The 24,527-nt window shown below is 52.6% G+C and overlaps 1 protein-coding gene and 1 pseudogene across 1 annotated transcript in view; both read right to left on the bottom strand.

The window, feature by feature from the left end:
- The window catches only part of LOC137615259 (nucleolar pre-ribosomal-associated protein 1), a 321,164-nt gene that overhangs the window by 293,971 nt on the left and 2,666 nt on the right, over window positions 1-24,527 (bottom strand). The gene's annotated exons all lie outside the window — the stretch shown is intronic.
- Window positions 2,567-2,685, bottom strand: LOC137615583 (5S ribosomal RNA; annotated as a pseudogene).

The raw sequence follows: 24,527 nt of genomic DNA on the forward strand, positions 1-24,527 counted from the left end.
AACCGAAATACAAACCACGCTATTTACATGGGGTGACTTAACCCTTAGGTAGGGTGGAAAGTCCCAGCCTTACTGGCTTTGGCTTTTGCCCGGGGACTCAGAATCCAAGTGAGTAGCACTCGGGAAAAGGAGTCCCAGCACCTCACAAGTTCCTTGCTCCGCAAGGAACCGTGTAGCCTGCATAAGCTTGTGTGTGAAGGATGAAGTGTGACCCGTCCTAGGCAGTTGACCTGGAGTTCCAGAAGGAACTCTGGGTTAGGACGTTCCCAATACCACCTCGTCAGGGTATGGGGGACGCGACAGTATTGACTCAATACTCGGAACACAAGGAAACATGGTTTACCTGCAGAGGTTCGAGGTCAGCAATGCAGAGACCAGGATGCTGCTTCCCCGTAGAGGGGATGATGAAGAAAGAAATAAGGGCCAGAAATACTTCTTTCGTTCATGCAGACTAAAACCTGATAACAATGCCCTCAACCTTCTGCTACCTGTCCAAAAAGGAGCCTGAGGTTAGACCAGCTGTTGTGTAGCCACCACAGAGCGATAGAAAACGTATCGAAACTCCTGTGGGTCACGCCCTGCAGGAAGCGGGCTGCGAAGGTCATTAGACGCTTCCAGACTCCAGCTTGTAGCACCTGCGTCACAGAGTAGTATTACTCGAAGGCGAGGGACGTTGCGATGTATCCAACATCGTGCTGTAGGGCGACGTGACGGGGGAGGGTCTGGAGACAGGTCGAGATGAATGTCCTTGAGTCCGGGCTGAAAGGTATACTGGTGACTCTCCCCCCATGTCCTCCTTGTGCTCCCAAATCGGCTGCAACTGAGGACAAACTGCAGCTGTTCCCAAAGCTAACCTCTCGATTCCTTTACTGGTAAGAAAGAGAAGGTCTTGGGACATCAGATACAGAATGGAGACTCAAAATCTTGAAGGAATTGGACCCCAAGATTCTGAGTCTAGCCAACAACTCAGGCGAACCTGAATGTTGCCTTCCCCTCTTCCTTAGAAAGGGCGGAGTCGTACGAGACCAAGAAGATTGCTTACACACTGGCCGCGGCCAGAGTGAGCAGGAGACTCAAGACGGAATACAATCCGAGGCTCGTCGTAAAGGGTCTTGCGAAGATCTCATAAGGGACTAAAAAGTCCGAGCCATGCTCCAAGTTGGAGGTCTCCCTCCGACTAGGGCAGGGACAATCGTAGCTTCGCATGAGCGAGGCAAGATCCAGCGGGCAGGAAAAGGTTATTCCTTTAAGCCTGAAGGTCAGGGAAAGGCTGAGCGACAGGCTTCATTGCCGAGAGCGGAAAGGAGTTTCCTCCCGCCGAAAGGCAATAAGACTGTTATTGCTGGAGAAGAGGCCTCAAGGGAAGAGGTATATCTCCCACGGCACCAACCACCGAAGACTCTTCACCTTGCCTGGAAGACCCCTGCGGATGGCTATCGCAGATGACGCGACCTCCGTCCCGCGACTGTAGCGGGTTGTCTCTTCTTGAGGAGGAGGCGTAGTGTCTCCAGGCATGAAGCCGAAGCGACGCCCCGGTTCGTGAAAGACGTTATAGTGTGGTTGTTTGAGTAGTCTGTGCCGTGGGAGAAGCTCTCCCGGGAGTTCCGTCAGGGGAAGCAGAGGGCCCAGAAACCGTTCTGCGCATAGTCCCAGTGGAGCTCTCCCATTGAAAGGTTGACAGACAACCTGGTCTTGTTGAGACCCATTCTCCACAGACAAAAAGGAGGGAAGACGCAGGCGTCGAAGTTGTCCCACCATCACTGGAATGCATCTTGCCAGAGTCTCGGGGTCTGAGACTGGGGGGGGAAGAACAGCGGAAGCTTGAGGTTCCAAGCTGTCGCGATCAGGTCCCCCAGACCAGGACTTGCTGGTTACTCAAGGCCAAAGACCCCCAGGTACACTCTCTCTACGAGGCTCTGCTCGGATAGTCTGAGAGAACATTCCTCTGCCTGGAATGAGAGAGCCGATGGTGGTATTGAGAGTATCTCAATCATCTCGGTATCTCTACTGCAAGATGTGAAGGTGTGAAAATGCGTCCCCTGCTGGTTAGAACACGCCAGAATTATGAAGTCGACGCGCACGGAGCGACTCGGCAGGAGCTGTAGGATCTGTAGAGGGGCCAGACTACGGCCCCTAAGCCTGTCTGAATGATGGAGAGGTATCCTTCAGGTCCTGACCATAGGCCTGGACCGGAACATGCCCTCCCCCCCCCCCCACCTTTTTCTTTGACGAGTCCGAGAAAAGCATCAAGAATGTGGGGAAAGGACGAGAATATCCACTCCCATCAAGAGGTTCCATAGGTCAACACCCATTGCAGGTCTAATAGTTCCGCTGGTCGCATAGGGGCCAGGAGGTCCGGTTAATCGTTGCCTGAAACCACCGGAACTTGGACTGCCCCACATGGAACTTATCCTGAGGCGACCGTTCGGACTATAGACGGGTCAATGAGGAAAGGAGAACTAGGAAACGCTCCAAGGTAGGGCTGAAAGCTCTGCTTGACTGAGAACAGGTACTGCGACTCTCCTCAGCCTTGCCACAGTCAACTGAAGGGAAGGCTCGGAGGATGTGGCAACAGAATCTGGCGTCCCCAGGTGGTCACCCATCCAAGTACCGACCAGAACCGACGTTGCTTACCCTCGCTGGACGGACGAGAAGCGGGGTTTCCAACGTGGTAGGGCCGTTGACTCAATATCATGGCCAGATACTCCAGATGTTGAGGCAGAAGAAGAGAAGGCTCCTAGCAAAATACCATGAACCCACACTCATGGTAAGCATCCGGAAGCTTGTCCCGGCGCTGAAGAAGGTCGAACCCGAGCCTACCGGAGTTGACCAGCCCTCCAAAAAGCGAAGGAGGCGGAAGCCTGCACCTGAGCGGCCATGAGGAAGCAGGGGGAGTTCTCTGGGGAAAAAAACCTGCGATGCCACGGCGGGATCGCCACACTGCATCATAAGCAGGAATACCTGCAGTCTAGGCTGAATTCCACGAGCTCCCTGGAAGATGGATGGAATGGAAACTGAAAGTACCCGTCCTTCCGATCCAGGGTTTAAGGAGTCCTGTCGCCTCGTTACCAGTCTGATCGATTCTGCTGTTCTACGCTGGCCGAAGTTTGTTCGACAAACTTGATCAGGGCTGAGAGGTCGACTACGGAACTCCCGTCTCAGATACTTCCTTACAAGAAAGGATCGACTGAAGAAGCCGGGGTGAAGCCGTTGATGATCCTATGGAGGACCTTCGCCTAAGGTATGGATCATTATGCCCAAACGGGCAACTCTTGCCGACGCTATGGCATAGAGGTTCAGAGACACTGAATTCGCTGACAGAGACGGCAGGCGCGATATCCTTGGCTGATCACAGAGATCGTGCGGGAATGGGCATCGGGACGCTGTCATCCGGATGAGTAACCTTAAGCATCCTCCCAGCGTGAAACCTGCCATCCTAGAGTTCGTGAACTCTGCCGCTCCCTTTAGGACTATGGCCCCCCCGGGGGAGCCTCCTGTGCCATCTGTTCCTGACAGGAGGAAACTGCAATTGGACACCTTGTCTCAGTTGTCGTAGCCGATAACTTAGGCCGACGTGGTTGAAAGAAAAAGGCGCTGGAGACCTGCAGTGTCTGGAAGAAAGCACCTTGGAGGAGTGAAAACGGAAGTCGACTTCCTCCGCACAGCCGCTCTCTATGTCTCTGTCTTTGGGCACAAACAAACTCTTCTCAAGGATGGCCCTAGCTCTGGCACTCTTCAGACCCCGAGAACAGGGCAGGAGGCAAGAAGTGCGAGCTGAGCGTTGGCCCTAGCCCTGGCACTCTTCAGCCCCCGAGACCAGGGCAGAGCCGCACTGGTCTTAGGGGCCTTCCGAACGTCAAACACTTCATCCAAGATCGTGTCTTTGCCTTCACGGGGGGCGATGACTGGATCCATAAGCCCGTTAAGTTGCCTTATCAGGCTTAGGCCCTGCCAGAAGGTATGTTCGGATTCCTGCTGTTCTCCTCCCTGCGGGCTGGCAGCTAAGTCTCCTGCCCCAGGGATCTCTTCCTGGGTGAAACGTGGACATTCCCCCGGGTAGTCATGGGTTCCTGGCGAATCCTTGAAGAGGATTTCGGGACGGTCTTGGAGTCCTTGGATTCCCTCCTGGGAGGGATACAGGATCCCAACAAAGAGATTCGAGGGGCCCCTTCCTCACTAGATGATTCTCCTCCATGAAGTGAAGTCTCCCCCCTTGGTCCCGAGGGGAAGACTACCGCCCCACTGGACTCACCTGAGGACGGAAAGGCCTCGTCCACGGGAGAAGGAGACAGCCCTCGAGCAGGAGAAGGGGCCTTCGCGACCGACCTCTTGGGAACCAACTTCGCCCTGGGGGAAGTACCACGAAGTCCACTCCTCTCTTTCTCTTCAGCGTAGGAGAGACAGCCGTTGGTTTGTTACCCTGGTCGGCAAGTGCTGGTTTCATAACCCACACTAACGCCCGCGCCAGAGGACCAAACCAAGTCTGTTGCTCCACGGACACAGAGTCCGAAATCCTCGCTAAAGGGAAAGGGATCGGGCGATCCTTTGGAGTGGACACCACAGTACCTGCCTGAAAAGAAGGTGGGGAAAATGGTGTACTAACCTCTCCTCAGTAGTATCCTTGTCCTGCACTACCAACCTGTGTTTGGGTGGAGGCGATCCCGAGCGTTGTCTAGGAACACGCGTTCCTGCTGCTACCCCCGGCTGCGGAGTTCGCCGCGAACGATGGTCGCGAGGGAGCGTGGCCGAGCGATTGCGCAGGCGAGCGGTCGCGCGGGCGAATGATCGCGCGGGTGCGCAGGCGAGTGGGCGCGAGGGTGGGCAGGTGAATGAGAGCGTGTCCGAGGCGGCGAACGCAAGCGTTGGCGAGGAAACGCGCTGCCGCGTGGGTGAGGAAGACCGCTGGCGATGTGGATCAACAGGCATTCGGTGATGAGCTGGTGAGAGCAGACGCGCAGGTAGGCGATGGCGCGTTGTGGCATGGCGACGCGTTGGCGAGCAGCATGCGCAGGTGAGCGATCGCGCGATGGCGAGCTAGTAGCTAGCGAACCATGTCCCTTCAGAAGCGTTGGAAAACGTTGGCGCGCAGGCTGTAACACACGCGGGCGGTCCGGAGATCGCCGAGAAACAGGTGATCGCTGACGCGTAGAACGCTGGTGAATAGGCGATACTAAAATAGCTTGTGCGCGCTGACGAGCAGGTGAACGCTGGCTCGTAGGCGATCGTTGACGCGTGGGAGAACGCTGGTGAATAGGCGATACTAAAATCGCCTGTGCGCGCTGGCGAGCAGGTGAACGCTGGCGAGCAGATGATCGCTGGCGCGTAGGTGATCGCTGGCGAGCAGGTGATCGCTGGCGAGCAGGTGATCGCTGGCGAGCAGGTGATCGCTGGCGAGCAGGAGGTCGACGCGTGTCCTGTGAAAGGACAGGTGGCGCGGCGCGGCGCGTTCACGAGCAGGAACAGGAAGATCGCTGGCGCGTTGGCGAACATGTGCTTTTGACACACGCGCTGAACGATGTCGCGTAGCCACAGAGTCAGAAGACTGATGGCGAGCAGGGAGCTCAGCAGGAACTGTAGGATGGACAGAGACCGCAGGGCGATGATCCTCAAATGAGCGCTGACGCTCAGAAGAGAGCTGATGAGCAGGAGAGCGCTGGCGAGGAGGGCGAACATCAGGAGAGCGCCGACGAGCAGGAGAGCGCTGACGAACAGGAGAGCGTTGGCGAACAGGAGAGCACTAGCGATCAGGAAGCGCTGATGAGCAGGAGAGCGCCAGTGCGCTAACACTGAGCAGGAGCAGGCCGGAAGACCGTTCCTGTACGCCGGGAGACTGATGTCCGTCGGGAAGACCGTTGTCCGTCGGGAAGACCGTTGTCCATCTGCATCAGGGCGGATGAAGGAGTTGTAGGCTGCAAACGTAGATTCAAAAAGGCGCCTCTTAGCCCCCTTATAGGGAGATGAGAAGCCCTTACGACGAGGCGGACAGTGAGCCTTACGGCGAAGGAGGCCAACAGCAACAGCAGCAGAAGAATCCTCCGAAGAGGAGTCTCTATGAGTGTACTCTCTCGCGAACGAAAGAGAAACACTTCGTAGAAGAGACTGGTCAGCCAGTGACCTAAAGGGAGCAATCCTCCGAAGAGGGGCTCCTGCAGTTGCCCAGCCCCTTGAGCAAAACTGCAGGTGTGACCGCTCAGCACCAAGAGCATAGTCGCAGGAAAAAAGGCAAGAGAAGAACCCCCCAAAAGGGGAAAAACTCAAGCCTGGACAGGAAAAACTTCCCTCGGAAGGAAAGTTACCCACCCAAGGAGGCAAGCCTCCTGAGTTCTAAAATGAACTGGAGAGCTGTCAATCGTCACGGGAGTACTTCCAGTAGAAGGAGACACGCCCCTGACGAAAATCCAAAGGGAGGCAGCAACAGCCGAATCCCCAGGCCTCCACAAGACAGCTCACACCGTAGCCATATTGCAGAAACGAACTAGATCGGTAACTGTAAAAAAATAAAAACAAAAAACATTAGTACACATTCATTCCCCCAGGAAGGCTCCGAAGAGGAATCCCGAGGGAAAGGAAACAAGAATTACACAACAGGCACGTGCCCTCACAACCACTTACACTCACGGAAGGAGAGCTGTAACCAAAACAGAATTATAACAATTATAATTATGAATCTATGTAATTATGTAATTTAAAAAAAAAAAAGAATGAACACTAAAGAAAGAACGAAAACCCCGAAAGGAATCGTTCTACAAGCTGAAAAATTAACAACTACAATTAGATTCATAAACTAATTGAAACAAAACGTACGGCGTAGCAACACCCCCACACGGGAAGGAAGCTACAAGGGCGTAGTAACACGTAGTAAAAGGGGTGAACGACCTCAAGAGAGAGAGAGAGAGAGAGAGAAAGACCGAAGTCAAACTCGATCGCAACCCATAAAATTACGCCGTGGTGGCCTAACTGCCGAGGACTCCACGGAGATATCGTACACTACACACACAACTCTGAAAAGGAAACTTACTGATTTCTATACTCAAATATATATACAAACATGAAAACATGTTTACAATATATTGAGTAAAAGAAAAGTAAGCGATTAAGTAAAGACAAAACAAACAATGGCTGCCAAGCGAGGACCAAGACAGAGACGTCTGTCCCAGTTCGAGCCAAAAGTGAAAGTGAGCATTCACCTGTGTGTGAGGGGGGGAGGGGTAGCTAGCTACCACTCCCCTACCCCCCCGCTAACTAGCGCGGGGGTAATACACCCTCGTTAAATTCTAATGGCTCGCCATTTCAGCTGTGCTAAAAGGTAAACCCCAATGTAAATAGCGTGGTTTGTATTTCGGTTACGGAACAAACGCCCTTTAACAAGGAAGTTGAAAAGACGTTCGTCGTCAAGAACCTCTCGACTAGTAGCCTTACGACGCTTGGCGTCCAGGTGTGAAGCTTCCTGACGCTCAGGGTCCAGGCCTGCTACTCTCTTGTTGTCCGCAGGCTTATAAACTTGCATGAGCGAAGAGTTTCTGTTGTATATCTTGCAGCATATTAAAATTAGGGTCCATTTGTTGTGGTACAAGAGACCTCACGTCTACCACAAACTCACTTTCTATGCCGTTTAAAGAACGCGCAGAGCGTCCAGAGGACGATAACCAGTTTGATGGTGGAGGAGGAGCATGAACCGAGGTCATGCCAGGCTCAGACAACTGTCCTGCAACTGGGTGAGTTGGACATCTCTTGACAGTTGCCGACGTCCTTAAAGGACGTTTGGCAGGAGAGCTTTCTTCGGTAGAATGAAAACGCTCAGGACTGCTCCAAAGCCTACAACCAGTAACTTGCGGTGCCATGATAGGACGCTGATTGACTGTGTCCATCTTCCTCTTCAGAGGTCTGGAAGCTTGACACCAGCCTCGCTTGGGCGCTTCGTCATCCAAAGATGGCGAAAACACTTTAACCTCAGCTTCCCTATGAGAAGGCGAGCGTCTTGGAAAGCGTCAGCAGGTATGCTCGAGATGATAACTACTCGGGAGCTAAAGCATATCGTTTCCTTTTGTCGTTCGACATTCCTTCTCCCAGGGGTTGGGGAGCTTGGAAGAGGTCTATGGTCGACATTCCTTCTCCCAGGGGTTGGGGAGCTTGGAAGAGGTCTATGGTCAACATTCCTTCTCCCAGGGGTTGGGGAGCTTGGAAGAGGTCTATGGTTAGAAGAACGACAGGTCCTAGCAGGCGCACCATCTATTGAGGGGTGGTGCTTAGGCCGATACAAAGAGCCCAAAACTGGACAACTTCCTCCCATACACGAACCTTCAGGTATTGCTTGAAGTTCGGATGGATGAGGATGTGGAAGAGAGCATCCTGGAGGTCTAAAGAGACCATCCAGTCGTCATTTCTTACTACTGCTAGGACTGATTTCGATGTCTCCATGGAGAACTCTGTCTTCTGAACGAAGGCGTTGAGAGCACTTAAATCCAGGACCGATCAATAGCCTCCTTCTCCAAGAAGAGAGACATTTGATGTTGCATAGCCTGTCTCTTTGGCTCCCCTCTGTATCTGGCAGAGAGGTCTATCAGAGTTACTATTAAAGGAGCTAAGACGTTCACAATCTCGACGTTCAGCTCGACTGGTGTAAGCACGACGTCCGAGGCTTGATGCTCAACGTCACATCTAACTGCTTGATGCTCGGCGTCAAGCTTGACACCTGACGTCAAGTCCAACTGCTGGACGCTTGACGTCATGCAACTGCTTGACGCTCGGCGTCACGGCTAACTGATTGACACTCGATGTCAAGTCCAACTGCTGGACGCTAGACGCCATGCAACTGCTTGACGTTCGGCGCCACGTGACTCTCGGAACAATGACGCTCGCGATTCAGACGCTCAGAACTATGACGTTCGCTCATCCAACAAGAGAGACAAAGAAGTTGCACTCAGTTCCAAACATCGTGTCAAACTCTTATAGCATTGTTAGTAGTGCCGGACGCTCGACGTCACGCTTGCCGTCCAATGCTCTGACACTCGGTGTTACGTGTCATGACTTCCAGCTACTCGGCGCTTAGCGTGATGTAGTCCATTCTTTAACGCTCGGCGTCCTTCTTGACGCTAGCTTATGGTGTTAAGCATCTAAACGCTCGGCGACATGACGAGCAACTCTTCTTGTCTAGAAGGAAGGGAAATACATAAGACGCCAGCCCTGACTGTGAGCTGAATCAACTGAGACCGAAGATAACACTTTTACCTCGCGTTTCCTACGGCGAGGGCGAGCGTTCTGGGAAGCGTCAACAGGAACACTCGAGGGGACGTCTGCTCGAGCACTAACGCCTCTCGTTTCCTTTCGCAGATCGACATTCCTTCTCCCAGGGGTTGGGGAGCTTGGAAGAGGTCTAAGGCTAGGATAACGACAGGGTCGAGCAGACGCACCCTCCACTGACTGATTAAATTCACTGCACTAATTTAGCACTGAAAATTGCACTTTTTATACTCTTTCACATAAGACCAGAAATAGACCTGCCCGCTGCGAGAGACATTACTCTTCCGCCAAGGGCTTGAATGAGAATGCAATAGGTTATTTGATTAATATTAGAAATCCCAATATCGAAAACAAAAATAAATAACGATACAAAGTAATTTGTGAGACTGTATCGATTGTCTGAGAACTACGTAGCGTAACTTTAACTGTACGCTAGTTTTATCTAAACTCTGAAAATAGATCAATGAGTATCTAAATAAAGTATACTAATAGGACAAATATATTCTTAAAAATAATGACAAATTCGAAGATAATTTGTATTTTTCCTAACCATACAAACCTTAGCTATTTACAGAGGGTTTACCTTTTAGCGCAGCTGAAATGACGAGCCAATAGTTTAAACGAGGGTTAATTACCCCCGCGCTAGTTAGCGGGGGGTGGGGAAGGGTAGCTTGCTACCCCTCCCCCCTCCACACCCCGGTGACTTGCTTCTCTTCACTTAGAGGTAGGACTTGACTTGGGGGTCAGGGATGGCGGGCACATATGTGTAAATAGCTAAGGTTTGTATGGTTAGGAAAAATACAAATTATCTTCGAATTTGTCATTTGTTCCGTAATCGAAATACAAACCACGCTATTTACAGAGGGTGACTTACCCCTTAGGAAGGGTGGAAAGTCCCCAGCCTTACTGACTTCGGCTTGCCCGGGGGCTCGATCCCTCAGTGAGCAGCACTAGAGAGAGGGAGCCCCTGTACCTCACAAGTTCCTAGCATCGCTAGGAACAAGTGGCCTACATAAGCAGTGTGAGGAGGAGAGTGTGACTCGTCCTATGAAGTTGACCTTGAGACCTTCAGATAGGAATTCTAGGATAGGACGTTCCCCATACCACCTCGTCAGGGTATGGGAGACGCAACAGTATTAAGCTTAATACTAGGAGCACAAAGAAGCATGGGTTACCTGCAGAGGTCGAGGTCAGCTATGCGAGGACCAGGATGCTGCTTCCCCAAGAGAGGGGAGAATGAAGAAAGAAGTAAGGGTCAGACATACTCTTTCATTCACGCAGACTAAGACCGGGTAACAACGCCCTCAACCTACTGCTACTTGTCCAAAAAGGAGCCTGAGGTTAGACCAGCTGTTGTGCAGCCACCACAGGGCCGATACAAAACATATCGAGGCTCCTATGGGTCACGTCTTGCAGGTAGTGGGCTGTGAAGGTTGTTTGACGCTTCCAGACCCCAGCTTGAAGTACCTGTGTCACAGAGAAGTTTCTCTTGAAGGCCAGGGATGTAGCAATACCCCTGACATCGTGGGCCCGAGGGCGACGTGACGGAGGAGGGTCAGGATTCAGGGCATGGTGGATAACCCTTCGAATCCAAGCTGAGATGGTGTTCCTGGTGACCCTCCTCTTTGTCCTGCCTGTGCTCACAAACAAAGCTCGCACATGAGGACGGACTGCAGCCGTTCTCTTCAGGTAGTGCCTCAGACACCTCACTGGACATAGTAGCAGCTGGTCTGGGTCGCTTATTACAGAACGGAGACTCGCGATCCTGAAAGAGTCGAACCGAGGATCCGGCACTCCAGGATTCTGAGTCTTGGCCACAAACTCAGGGACGAACCTGAACGTTACCTACCCCATCCCCTTGAATGGGCGATGTCGTACGAGAGACCATGAAGTTCACTAACTCGCTTGGCCGAAGCCAAGGCGAGTAGGAAAGCCGTCTTCCAAGACAGGTGGCGATCGGAGGCCTGGCGTAATGGCTCGAAGGGAGGTCTCTTAAGAGACCTGAGGACTCGAACCACATTCCAAGGAGGGGGTCTCACTTCCGACTGGGGGCAGGTAAGCTCATAGCTACGTATGAGTAAAGAGAGTTCTAGCGATGAAGAAATATCCACGCCCTTCAATCTGAAGGCCAAGCTTAAGGCTGAGCGATAGCCTTTCACTGCCGAGACAGAAAGGCGCATTTCTTCTCGCAGATACACGAGGAAGTCCGCTATTGCTGGAATAGTGGCATCGAGTGGAGAGATACCCCTTCCACGACACCAACCACAAAAGACTCTCCACTTTGCTTGGTAGACTCCCTCAGAGGACCTTCGCAGGTGCCGAGACATTCTCTCCGCAACCTGTTGCGAAAAGCCTCTCTCCGCGAGGAGACGCTGGATAGTCTCCAGGCGTGAAGCCGAAGCGAGGCTACGGCCCTGTGAGGGACGCCGGAGTGGGGTTGTCTGAGAAGCTCGTGTCGTGGAGGAAGCTCCCTTGGGAGTTCCGTGAGGAGTTGCAGAAGGTCCGGAAACCATTCCGCGTGATGCCATAGCGGAGCTACCAGAGTCATCGAACAGTTGACCGATAGTCTGGTCCTGTTGAGCACCCTTCTCATCAGACAGAACGGTGGGAAGGCGTACACGTCGATGTTGTCCCACCGTTGCTGGAAAGCATCTTGCCAGAATGCCTTGGGGTCCGGGACTGGTGAGCAGTACAGGGGCAGCTTGAAGTTCAAGGCTGTCGCGAACAAGTCCACAGTCGGGGAACCCCACAAAGTCAGGACTTTGTTGGCTATCTGAGGATCCAAAGACCACTCGGTACTCACTATCTGCGAAGCCCTGCTCAGACTGTCGGCGAGCACATTCCTCTTGCCAGGAATGAAGCGAGCTGATAGTGTTATCGAGTGGGTTTCGGTCCACCTCAGAGTCTCTACTGCAAGATGGGATAGCTGTTGCGAAAAAGTGCCTCCCTGCTTGTTGATATAAGCCACTACCGTGGTGTTGTCGCTCATCACCACCACGGAGTGACCCGCCAGGGACCGTTGGAACTGCTGAAGAGCCAGAAAGACGGCCTTCAATTCTAGCAGGTTGATGTGTAGGCACTTTTCTGATTCTGACCAAAGGCCTGAGGCCCTTTGGTTCAGAACGTGCGCCCCCCACCCTTCTTTTGACGCGTCCGAAAACAGAGTCAATTCCGGGGGGAGGACGAGAAGACTCACTCCCTTCCGCAGGTTCTCGTCGGCCAGCCACCACCGCAAGTCCGTCTGTTCCAAAGACCCCATTGGGATCAGAATATCCGGGGAATCGGATCCTTGATTCCACCGGGACTTGAGCCGCCATTGAAGGGATCTCATCCTGAGGCGACTGTTTGGAACCAGACGGGCCAGGGAGGATAGGTGGCCTAAGAGACGCAACCACGATTGGGCGGGGAGTTCTTTTCGCCTGAGGAAGGGTTCCGCCACCCTCCTCAGCCTTGCTATCCGGTCGTCTGATGGAAAGGCTTTGTGGAGATTGGTGTCTATTAGCACGCCTAGATAAACCAGTCGTTGGGACGGCTGCAGAGAGGACTTCTCGAGGTTTACCACGATCCCCAGATCCTGGCAAAGATCCAGAAGCCTGTCTCGGTGCCGAAGAAGGGTCGACTCCGAGTCTGCTAGGATCAGCCAATCGTCCAGGTAACGAAGGAGACGAATGCCGTTCCTGTGCGCCCAAGATGAAATCAGGGTGAACACTCTAGTGAACACCTGAGGAGCTGTGGATAGACCGAAACACAGCACCCTGAACTGGTAGATCTTGTTGTCTAGGCAGAATCTCAGGTACTTCCTGGAAGACGGATGGATTGGGATCTGGAAGTACGCGTCCTTTAGATCCAGTGTACACATGAAGTCTTGTGGTCTCACCGCAAGTCTGACCGTGTCTGCTGTCTCCATGCTGAACCGGGTTTGTTTGACAAACCTGTTCAGAGCTGAGAGATCGATGACGGGTATCCAGCCTCCAGTAGCCTTCTCTACAAGAAAGAGTCGACTGAAGAAGCCTGGGGAGCCGTCCACGACCTCCTGGAGAGCACCCTTCTCGAGCATGGTCTCGACTTCGGCCTGAAGGGCCAGCCCCTTTTCCGATCCCGTGGCATAGGAGCTCAACGACACTGGATTCGCTGTCAGGGGAGGTTGAGATGTTGTGAACGGGACGCGATAACCTTGGCCGATCACAGAGATCGTCCAAGCATCGGCCCCGTGTTGCTGCCACCTGCGGACGCAACGCTGAAGGCATCCCCCCACAGGTGGACATGCAGGGGGACTGCCACCCCTAGGGCTTGCGGCCGCGGCCGCCACCCCTAGGAGTCTTGCCTCCCCTAGAGGACTTACCGCTCCTCTTGACCTTGGCTAGAAAGGGCTGGGGCTTAGACACCACCTTCTTAGCTGCCGGTGCCTGTTTGGGAGCCTTACGAGGCTGTTGCTGCTGTTGTGGCGGGGCTGGAAGCTTATAGGGCCGAGTTGTAAGGGCCCTATGGAGGAGGGAGTCTGTGCTGGATTTCCTCCACCTCTCAGCCGTTCACTCCATGTCTTGAGGCTCAAACAGGCTCTCCCCCAGAAGGGAAGCATGTCGGAGCCTACACACATCTACGGCGGGGACCTTCGGATGGAATCTCTCGGACACAGCATCGCGACGCTTCAACACCGAGTTGGCCCACAGGGTGGTAACCTGGTGCACCAAAAACTCGATGGAGCGGGTGCCCGAGAGCAAGAAGGTCTCTAGGGCCTTCCTATTGGTCTCCTTGAGCAAGTCCTCCGATCGTAATAGGATGCCCAGAGATCCTAGCCAGAAGTCCAGCCACGAAGTGGCCTCCATGGCACACTTAGCGACCTTCTCGTGGTTAAGGATCTCTGCCGCCGAGAACGACACCTGCCGGGCAGAGAGTTTCTCAAGGGGAACTCCCTTTGCCAGCTCCTCCACAGAGTGATGGAGAGGAAGAGCGAGGTTGTGCTCACCCAGGATCTCGAAATACCTCCTCTGCTGGAGGCAAGGAGGAGGGATGAGCTTGTTCCCGGCAGTGAAACGACTGGAGGAGGCAAGAAGTGCGAGCTGAGCGTTGGCCCTAGCCCTGGCACTCTTCAGCCCCCGAGACCAGGGCAGAGCCGCACTGGTCTTAGGGGCCTTCCGAACGTCAAACACTTCATCCAGAATCGTGTCTTTGCCTTCACGGGGGGCGATGACTGGATCCGTAAGCCCGTTAAGTTGCCTTATCAGGCTTAGGACCTGCCAGAAGGCATGTTCGGATTCTTGCTGTTCTCCTCCCTGCGGGCTGGCAGCTAAGTCTCCTGCCCCAGGAATCTCTTCCTGGGGTGATACATGGACATTCCCCTGGGTAGTCGTGGGTTCCTGACGAATCCTTGCTGAGGATTTAGGGACGGTCTTGGAATCCTTGGACTCCCTCCTGGGAGGGATACAGGATCCCAACAACGAGGTTCGAGGGGCCCCTTCCTCACGAGACGATTCTCCTGCATGAAGCGAAGTCTCCCCCCCTGGTGCCGAGGGGAAGACTACCGCCCCACTGGACTCACCTGAGGACGGAAAGGCCTCGTCCACGGGAGAAGGAGAGAGTACTCGTGCAGGAGAAGGGACCTTCGCGACCGACCTCTTGGGAACCAACTACGCCCTGGGGGAAGTCACCACGAAGTCCACTCCTCTCTTTCTCTTCAGCGTAGGAGAGACAGCCGTTGGTTTGTTACCCTGGCCGGCGAGTGCTGGTTTCATAACCCTCACTAACGCCCGTGCCAGAGGACCAAACCAAGTCTGCTGCTCCAAGGACACAGAGTCCGAAATCCTCGCTAAAGGGAAAGGGATCGGGCGATCCTTTGGAGTGGACACCACGGTACCTGCCTGAAAAGAAGGTGGGGAAGAATGATGTACTAACCTCTCCTCGTCCTGCACTACCAACCCGTGTTTGGATGGAGGTGATCCCGTGTTTGGATGGAGGTGATCCCGAGTGCCGTCTAGGAGCACGCGTTCCTGCTGCTACCACCGGCTGCGGAATTCGCCGCGAACGATGGTCGCGCGAAGGCGAATGGTCGCGCGGGCGCGCAGGTGGATGATCGCGCGGGCGCACAGGCGAGCGGTCGCGCGGGCGAGTGGGCGCGAGGGTGGGCAGGTAAATGAACGCGTGTCCGAGGCGACGAATGCAAGCGCGACGGTGAGGAAGATCGCTGGCGATGTAGATCCACAGGCGATCGATGACGAGCTGGTGAGTGCAGTCGCTCAAGTTGGCGATGGTGCGATGTGGCATGTCGACGCATTGGCGTGCGATGGTGAGCAGCATGCGCAGGTGAATGACCGCGTAATGACAAGCGATGGCGAGCAGCATGCGCAGGTGAATGATCACGTGATGGGGTGCGATGGTGATCAGCATCCGCAGGAGGGCGATCGTGCAATGGCGAGCGATGGCGAACAGCATGCGCAGGAGGGCGATCGCGTGATGGTGAGCGATGGCGAGCAGCATGCGCAGGTGGGCGATCGCGTGATGGGGTGCGATGGTGATCAGCATGCGCAGGAGGGCGATCGTGCAATGGCGAGCGATCGCGCGATGGCGAGCTAGAAGCTGGCGAACCATGTTCCTTCAGGAGCGTTGGAGAACGTTGGCGCGCTGGCTGTCGCTGTTGAATAGGAGATACTGTACTAAGATCGCCTGTGCGCGCTGGCAAGCAGGTGAACGCTGGCGAGGAGGCAATCGCTGGCGCGTAGTTGATCGCTGGCGAGCAGAAGGTCGACGCGTGTCATGTGAAAGGACAGGTGGCGCGGCGCGTTCACGAGCAGGAACTGGGAGATCGCTGGCGCTTTGGCGAACATGTGTTTTTGACACACGCGCAGCACGATGTTGCGTAGCCACAGGACCAGGCAGATGGTGAGCAGGGAGCTCAGCGGGAACTAAAGGGTGGTCAGAGACCGCAGGGCGATGGTCCTCAAATGAGCGCTGACGCTCGGAAGAGAGCTGACGAGCAGGAGAGCGCTGGTGAGGGGGGCGAACATCAGGAGAGAGCCGACGAGCAGGAGAGCGCTGAAGATCAGGAGAGCGCTGGCGAGCAGGAGAGCGCTTGTGCGCTAGCACTGCTCGCGTAAGGGAAGGATCCCTTAGCCCCGAAGGGACCGTTGCCCGTCGGGTGACGAGTTCTCCAGAAGGCGAAGATCTGGCAGGAGATGGTGAGCGGTCTGCAGAGAGGTTCAAGGAAGGCGGAGCTGTAGGTTGAGGCTGACGAGGAGAGTCCCCCCCGGAGGATGAAGACCCAAAAAGGCACCTCTTAGTCCCCCTGTAAGGGGAAGGGAGGCCCTTGTGGCGTAGCGGACGGTGAGCCTTACGGCCGAGGCGGCCACGGGGAAGATCGTCGGGACCATCGGTCCTCCGAAGGGGAGTCTCCGTCAAAGCACTTCCCTCAGAAGGAAGCTGAGCAGCAGCCGAGACCGAAGGACTCACTTCCCCCTTCGAAGGATGTACGGAAGGAGGAGGAGAGCCTTTAGCACCATCACCCGCAACAGCACCTGCGGCGGATTGCCCAGCCACGTCGGAGGCCTCTGTCACCACGACATCGACAATAGACAGAGGGTCTACCTCTGCTACCGCCGGCGACTGCTTAACAGCGGCCCCCAACGAGACAAGGTCAATAAGAGCGACCCTGGAGGGCAAGCCCTTAAGCCCCAGGGACGACCAAATCTGTAAAAGATCATCACTGGATAAGGCATTATCAATAACCTCCCCCGGAGGAGGAGGGGGAACCGCCTCGCTATAGGAGGCGACGCCCTCTCCCCCCACCGAAGGTCGGGAAACAGAACAAGGGCCTGCGCTCCCACTCGGCCGATTCTCCTTAGGAGGCGGACGAGGGGGAGCTTCGGAGGAGGTTTGGGCGGCGGAAGAAGAGTCCCGAGAACCTTCCTCCTTCAAGGCTAACCCCGGAGGAGAACGGTCTCTCTTGGACTTCTTCTTACGCCGACGGCCAAACCTCTCCCACTGGGAGGCAGACCACTCCCTGCACTCACGGCACATGTTCTCCTGGTCACACCGTCGGCCCCAACATTGAGGGCAGAGGGTGTGCGGATCCGTATTTATGTCCGACATGAAAGTCCCACAAGGACGACCGGCAACTCCAGGGCATGTACGCATTGTAAAGAAATAACTGAAGGTCAACTTCCAACCAACACACACGCTGAAAAGAAAAAGCAGAAAATTAAAGGCTGTCACGAGGACGATGAGCAGACACGTCTGATCACCGCCGAGCCAAAAGTGAAGTGAAGCAAGTCACCGGGGTGTGGAGGGGGGAGGGGTAGCAAGCTACCCTTCCCCACCCCCCGCTAACTAGCGCGGGGGTAATTAACCCTCGTTAAAACTATTGGCTCATCATTTCAGCTGCGCTAAAAGGTAAACCCTCTGTAAATAGCGTGGTTTGTATTTCGGTTACGGAACAAACGTATATTCCTTTTATATTATAAAAACATACTGTAAATACTTTTGGTTTATAAGTAAAATTTTACCTTTCATTCTCTGCATAGAAAAAGAAATGAATAAGCAAGTCATGCTACGTAGTAACTACGTACTTTACGTCATATGATTGTGACGTCATAGTGTTGGCGGAGTGTTTTCCTTCCGCCATCAGGTTTTTAAGAGTGGGTTCGTTATTTTAACAGTAGGTAGAAAAAATGATATTTTGATTATAAAATAAATTTTTGAATATACTTACCCGGTGAATATATAATAGCTGACGTCTCCGGCGGCTCGACAGAAAAACACAAAAACTCGCGAGCGATCGCTATGAAGGTTGCGGGTGTGCCCACCAGCGCCAACTATTGGCCAGATACCGCATATACATGTAAACAGCTCCAGTTCTTCTCATCCCGCTGGGTCTCTATCGGGGAGGAAGGGGGGGGCCTTTAATTTATATATTCACCGGGTAAGTATATTCAAAAATTTATTTTATAATCAAAATATTTATAAATATTTAACTTAGCCGGTGAATATATAATAGCTGATTCACACCCATGGTGGTGGGTAGAGACCAGAATTAATAAAGTTTACAGCGCATATGCTTAGAGTTTTTGACAGTTATATCATAACAAAACCCAAATATATATAGGTACCTGGTAAGGAAGTTGACTTAGACGATTACTCTGCCTTGTTAGTCTGTCTTCCTCACGAAGCCCAGCCATCCTCTTAGGATGCTGAAAGACTCCCAGGAGCTGAAGTATCAAGGGCTGCAACCCATACAACAAGACCTCATCAAACCCCTAATCTGGGCGCTCTCAAGAAATGACATTTGACCACCCGCCAAATCAACCAGGATGCGAAAGGCTTCTTAGCCTTCCGTACAACCCAAAAACAAGATTAAAAACATTTCAAGAGACAGATTAAAAGGATATTGGAATTAAGGGAATGTAGTGGTAGAACCCTCACCCACTACTGCACTCGCTGCAACGAATGGACCCAGTGTGTAGCAGTCCTCGTCAAGAGTCTGGACATCTTTTAAGTAAAATGACGCGAATACCGACTTGCTTCTCCAAAAGGTCGCGTCCATAATACTTTGCAGAGATCTATTTTGCTTAAAGGCCACGGAAGTTGCTATAGCTCTTACTTCGTGCGTCTTAACCTTAAGCAAGCATCGGTCTTTTTCATTCAAGTGAGAATGAGCCTCTCGGATTAAAAATCTGATAAAATATGACAAAGCATTCTTTGACATAGGTAATGATGGTTTCTTAACTGAGCACCATAAGGCCTCAGATCCACCTCGTAAGGACTTAGTACGAGCTAAGTAGAACTTAAGAGCTCTAACTGGACACAGCACTCTTTCAAGTTCGTTGCCTACGATCTCTGACAGGCAAGGTATATCAAAAGAATTAGGCCAAGGACGAGAAGGCAGTTCATTTTTGGCCAGGAAACCAAGTTGAAGTGAACATGTGGCTTTCTCTGTAGAAAAGCCGATGTTCTTACTGAAGGCATGAATTTCACTGACCCTTTTAGCCGAAGCCAAGCACACTAGGAAAAGCGTCTTGAGGGTGAGATCCTTCAGGGAGGCTGAATGTAATGGCTCAAACCTGTCTGACATGAGGAACCTTAGGACCACGTCTAAGTTCCATCCAGGAGTTGCCATACGACGTTCCTTAGAGGTCTCGAAAGACTTAAGGAGATCTTGGAGATCTTTATTGTTGGAAAGATCTAAGCCTCTATGTCGAAAGACCGAAGCCAACATGCTCCTGTAGCCCTTAATAGTGGGAGCTGAGAGGGAGCGAACATTTCTCAGATGTAAAAGAAAATCTGCGATTTGGGCTACAGAGGTACTGGAAAAGGACACAGATGCTGACTTGCACCAATCTCGAAAGACTTCCCACTTCGACTGGTATACTCTGATGGTAGAAGCTCTCCTAGCTCTCGCAATCGCACTGGCTGCCTCCTTCGAAAAGCCTCGAGCTCTAGAGAGTCTTTCGATAGTCTGAAGGCAGTCAGACGAAGCGCGGGGAGGCTTTGATGAACATTCTTAACGTGGGGCTGACGTAAGAGATCTACCCTTAGAGGAAGACTTCTTGGAATGTCTACCAGCCATTGAAGTACCTCGGTGAACCACTCTCTCGCGGGCCAGAGGGGAGCAACCAACATCAACCTTGTCCCTTCGTGAGAGGCGAACTTCTGCAGTACCTTGTTGACTATCTTGAATGGTGGGAATGCATATAAGTCCAGATGAGACCAATCCAGTAGAAACGCGTCTATGTGGATCGCCTCTGGATCTGGGACTGGTGAGCAATAGATCGGTAACCTTTTGGTCAACGAGGTGGCAAAGAGGTCTATGGTGGGTTGACCCCAAGTCGCCCAAAGACTCTTGCACACGTCCTTGTGGAGGGTCCATTCCGTGGGTATCACCTGACCCCTCCGACTGAGACAGTCTGCCAAGACGTTCAAGTCCCCCTGGATGAATCTCGTCAACAGGGAGATGCCTCGATTTCTTGACCATATGAGAAGGTCCCTTGCGATCTCGTACAGCGTGTGGGAGTGTGTGCCTCCTTGCTTGGAGATGTACGCCAAAGCTGTGGTGTTGTCTGAGTTGACCTCTACCACTTTGTTTCGAAGAATGCTTTCGAATTTCATCAAGGCCAAGTGGACTGCTAATAGCTCCTTGCCGTTGATGTGCATGCTCTTCTGACTTGAGGTCCACAGACCCGAGCATTCCCGACCGTCCAGGGTCGCACCCCAACCCAAATCCGACGCGTCTGAGAACAACACGTGGTTTGGGTTCTTGACTGCTAGGGATAGTCCCTCTCTCAGACTGATATTGCTGTCCCACCAGTTCAGGCATGCCTTTACTGGTTCGGAGACTGGGATTGATACCGTCTCTAAAGTCTTGCCCTTGTTCCAGTGAGAGGCTAGATGGAACTGGAGAGGCCGAAGGTGTAGTCTCCCTAGCGAGACAAACTGCTCCAGGGATGAGAGAGTCCCTACGAGACTCATCCAACTCCCGACTGAACAACGTTCTCTTTTCAGCATTAGTTGGACTTTGAGCAGGGCTTGTTCTATTCGGGTGGCAGACGGAAAAGCCCGAAAAACTGGACTGCGAATCTCCATCCCCAAATATAGAATAGTCTGGGATGGGATCAGTTGGGACTTTTCTAAGTTGACCAAAAGTCCCAACTCCTTGGCCAGACCCAACGTCCAATGTAGATCCTGCAGACAGCGATGACTGGACGATGCTCTGAGAAGCCAGTCGTCCAAGTACAGGGAGGCTCGGATTCCCGATAGATGGAGGAATTTTGCCACATTCCTCATGAGCCTCGTAAACACGAGAGGAGCAGGACTGAGGCCAAAGCACAGGGCTAGAAACTGGTACACCACATTCCTGTAAACAAACCTCAGAAACGGTTGGGAATCCGGGTGTATAGGAATGTGGAAGTACGCATCTCGTAGGTCGAGAGAGACCATCCAGTCTCCCTCTCTGACCGCTGCTAAGACGGACTTCGTGGTCTCCATCGTGAATTTTGTTTTTGTAACAAAAACGTTGAGCGCACTGACGTCTAGCACCGGCCTCCAACCTCTTGTATGCTTTGGGACTAGGAAGAGACGGTTGTAAAACCCCAGTGATTGAAGGTCCGAGACTTTCACCACCGCTCCCTTCTCTAGCAACAGAGACACTTCTTGATTTAGGGCTTGTCTCTTTGACTCCTCTCGGTACCTGGGAGAGAGGTCTATGGGAGTTGTTACTAGAGGAGGTTTGCGTACAAACGGTATTTTGTACCCCTCTCTGAGCAACAGAACAGACTCTTGGTCTGCACCCCTCTTCTCCCAGGCCTGCCAGAAGCTCTTCAATCTGGCACCTACCGCTGTCTAAGGCTGTGGGCAGTCAGACTCTGCCACGGGAGGACTTGGCTCCTCTCTTCTTACCTCTCTTTCCCTCGGCACGAGAGCCTCCCCTGCTGGGAGCTCTGCCACGAAAGGGCGGGATAAATCTAGACGCAGGAGTCTCGATCCTGGGTCTCACAGCAAAGGATGAAGAAGGAGCCCCTTTGCGAGCAGAGGACGCCATCAGGTCATGGGTGTCCTTCTGCACAAGCGAAGCAGCTATATCCTTAACCAGCTGTTGTGGAAACAAGGCCGCTGATAAGGGAGCAAAGAGCAGTTCCGATCTCTGACAGGGAGTAACTCCTGCCGAAAGGAAAGAGCAAAGGGTTTCTCTCTTCTTTAAGACTCCCGACGTAAGGGTGGAGGCGAGCTCATTGCAGCCATCGCGGATGGCTTTATCCATACAGGACATGATAAGTAAGGAAACATCTTGGTCGGCAGACGAGATCTTCCTACTTAATGCTCCTAATGACCAGTCAAGAAAGTTAAACACTTCAAAGGCCCTGTATACGCCTTTAAGTAGATGTTCAAGGTCCGAGGAGGACCAACAAATCTTCGAGCGTCTCATGGCCAGGCGACGGGGAGAGTCTACGAGGCTTGAGAAGTCACCCTGGGCAGAGGCAGGGACTCCCAAGCCGAGAACTTCTCCCGTGTCATACCAGACGCTCGATCTAGAAGCAAGCTTAGAAGGAGGGAAGGCAAAGGCCGTCTTCCCCAAACTCCTCCTGGTATCCAACCAGTCGCCTAGAAGACGTAAAGCCCTCATAGAAGAGCGAAAAAGCACTAGCTTAGTAAAGGCTGGCTTGGTAGCAGCTAAGCCTAGAGCAAACTCAGACGGAGGCGAACGAGGAGCAACAGCAACAAAGTGATCTGGAAAAAGATCCTTGAAAATCATCATGATCTTCTTAAAATCCATCGAAGGAGGAACAGCCTTAGGTTCATCTACATCTGAAGGATTATCATCAGGATGAGGATCAGCAACGTCCTCATCTGAAGGAGCTTCGTCCGACAACTGATGAGTCTCAAGCAAGGGAGAGACCTGCCTTGGTGGCAATGCTTGACAAGCAGAGTCCACACGCACCGGAGCATCAGTAGCAGTCCAGGACGCTACGTCATGTAACTGCTTAACAGACTGACTAGCAACAACAACAGGAGCGGGAGGACGCTCGACGTCAACTCGAGACTGCCTTGACTGCCTAGACTGAGCAGTCAAAACAACTCTTGACTGCGGTGCTTGACGCTCAACGTCAAAACAAGTCAACTTCGCTGGTTGGCGAACGTCCTGAACGTCAACACGAGCATGCGGCAGCGGCTGAACGTCCACAAGCGGCTGAAAGTCAACACGGGACTGCATCGAGTGAGGCTCTACAAAACGTGACTGACGTGACTTTGTAACATCAACGTCAACAGGACGAGCAAAGGCTCGTTTGGGCGGCTGACGGCCAGGATCTCGATCAGCTAAGCGGCGAGGATCATCGTGAACCTGCTCAGCAGAATAGTCCTCCATAAGAGAGGCAAGCTTATTCTGCATGTCTTGCAGTACAACCCATTTAGGATCAACGGGAATGGGTGCGGTAAGAGACGAGGGTAACGTCTGTGACTGCAAAACATTGCCTACACTAAGACTCTCGGAGCCTGTGTTACGCTTCTGTTTAGGCGGCGAGCAGTCTTCCGATGACTGCACAGGGTCAGAGCTGTCCCAATGGCTACAACCAGGACGCTGGACCGGTCCTGAAGGGACTGACTTTCGCTTTAAGGGTCTCGAAACCTTGCTCCCCGGTTTCTTACGCGATAAGCCTTCGGATGACGAGGAGAAAACCGTCTCGCTCGTCTTATGGTAGGGGCGGTCTTGACGAGACACGCCTGAAACCATAGAGGGAACGTCTATTCGTTGGTTAAAGCCTCTCGAACCCATAAGTCCTACGACATTACTTCTCCCTGGGGCATGGGAGCTTGCAAGAGGTCTCGGACTAGGCGAACAACAGGCACGAACAGACGAACCCTCGGTCGCAACACTGATAACACTTTGCGCACTTATCACTTTCTCCCCACGATTTTCTAATGTGGCACTCTGACACTTTAACTCTTTTACATCCGCCATGAGTTGATTACGGTCCGTAGCTAACGACTCAACTCTCTCGCCCAAAGCTTGAATGGCACGTAACATATCCCGCATTGATGGTTCATGAGTGCTAGTAGAGGGTTCAGGCACAACTACTACTGGGGAAGGATTAGGTTCAGGGGCATGGGAGGAGGAAAATTCTAACGATCTAGAGGAACTTCTCCTCACCCTATCTCTCTCTAGCTTACGAGAATACTTGTCAAACTCAAGCCAATCGAATTCAGAAAGGACCACGCACTCATCACACCGATCTCCTAATTGACAGGTTTTACCCCGACAATTAGAACACACAGTATGTGGGTCAAGAGAGGCCTTTGGAAGACGTTTATTACAATCCCTAGCATTACATTTACGAAATTTAGGAATTGGAGAAGGGTCAGCCATTTTGAAAAGTCAAAGAAAGTCCAAAAACAATCCAAAGTCATCAACAATTAAATCTATCCAAAAAAGAGTTCAAGAGTTTAAGTTGAAGATAAAACACCTGCACTGCGAAAGCTCAAACCAAAAAGAAGTACTTCACCAAGACTGTTGAAAAACTCCAGGTTAACAGCGAGTAATGGAATCAACTTGTCGATCAGACCGACAGAGAAGAACTGGAGCTGTTTACATGTATATGCGGTATCTGGCCGATAGTTGGCGCTGGTGGGCACACCCGCAACCTTCATAGCGATCGCTCGCGAGTTTTTGTGTTTTTCTGTCGAGCCGCCGGAGACGTCAGCTATTATATATTCACCGGCTAAGTTAAATATTTAAAAATTCCAAATTCTACCCCTTTCAAGTTATGAACATATTGATCATAACCCAATCACTACTCTCAGTCAAAATA

This window comes from Palaemon carinicauda, chromosome 21 (assembly GCF_036898095.1).
Source record: "Palaemon carinicauda isolate YSFRI2023 chromosome 21, ASM3689809v2, whole genome shotgun sequence".
Classification (NCBI taxonomy): domain Eukaryota; kingdom Metazoa; phylum Arthropoda; class Malacostraca; order Decapoda; family Palaemonidae; genus Palaemon; species Palaemon carinicauda.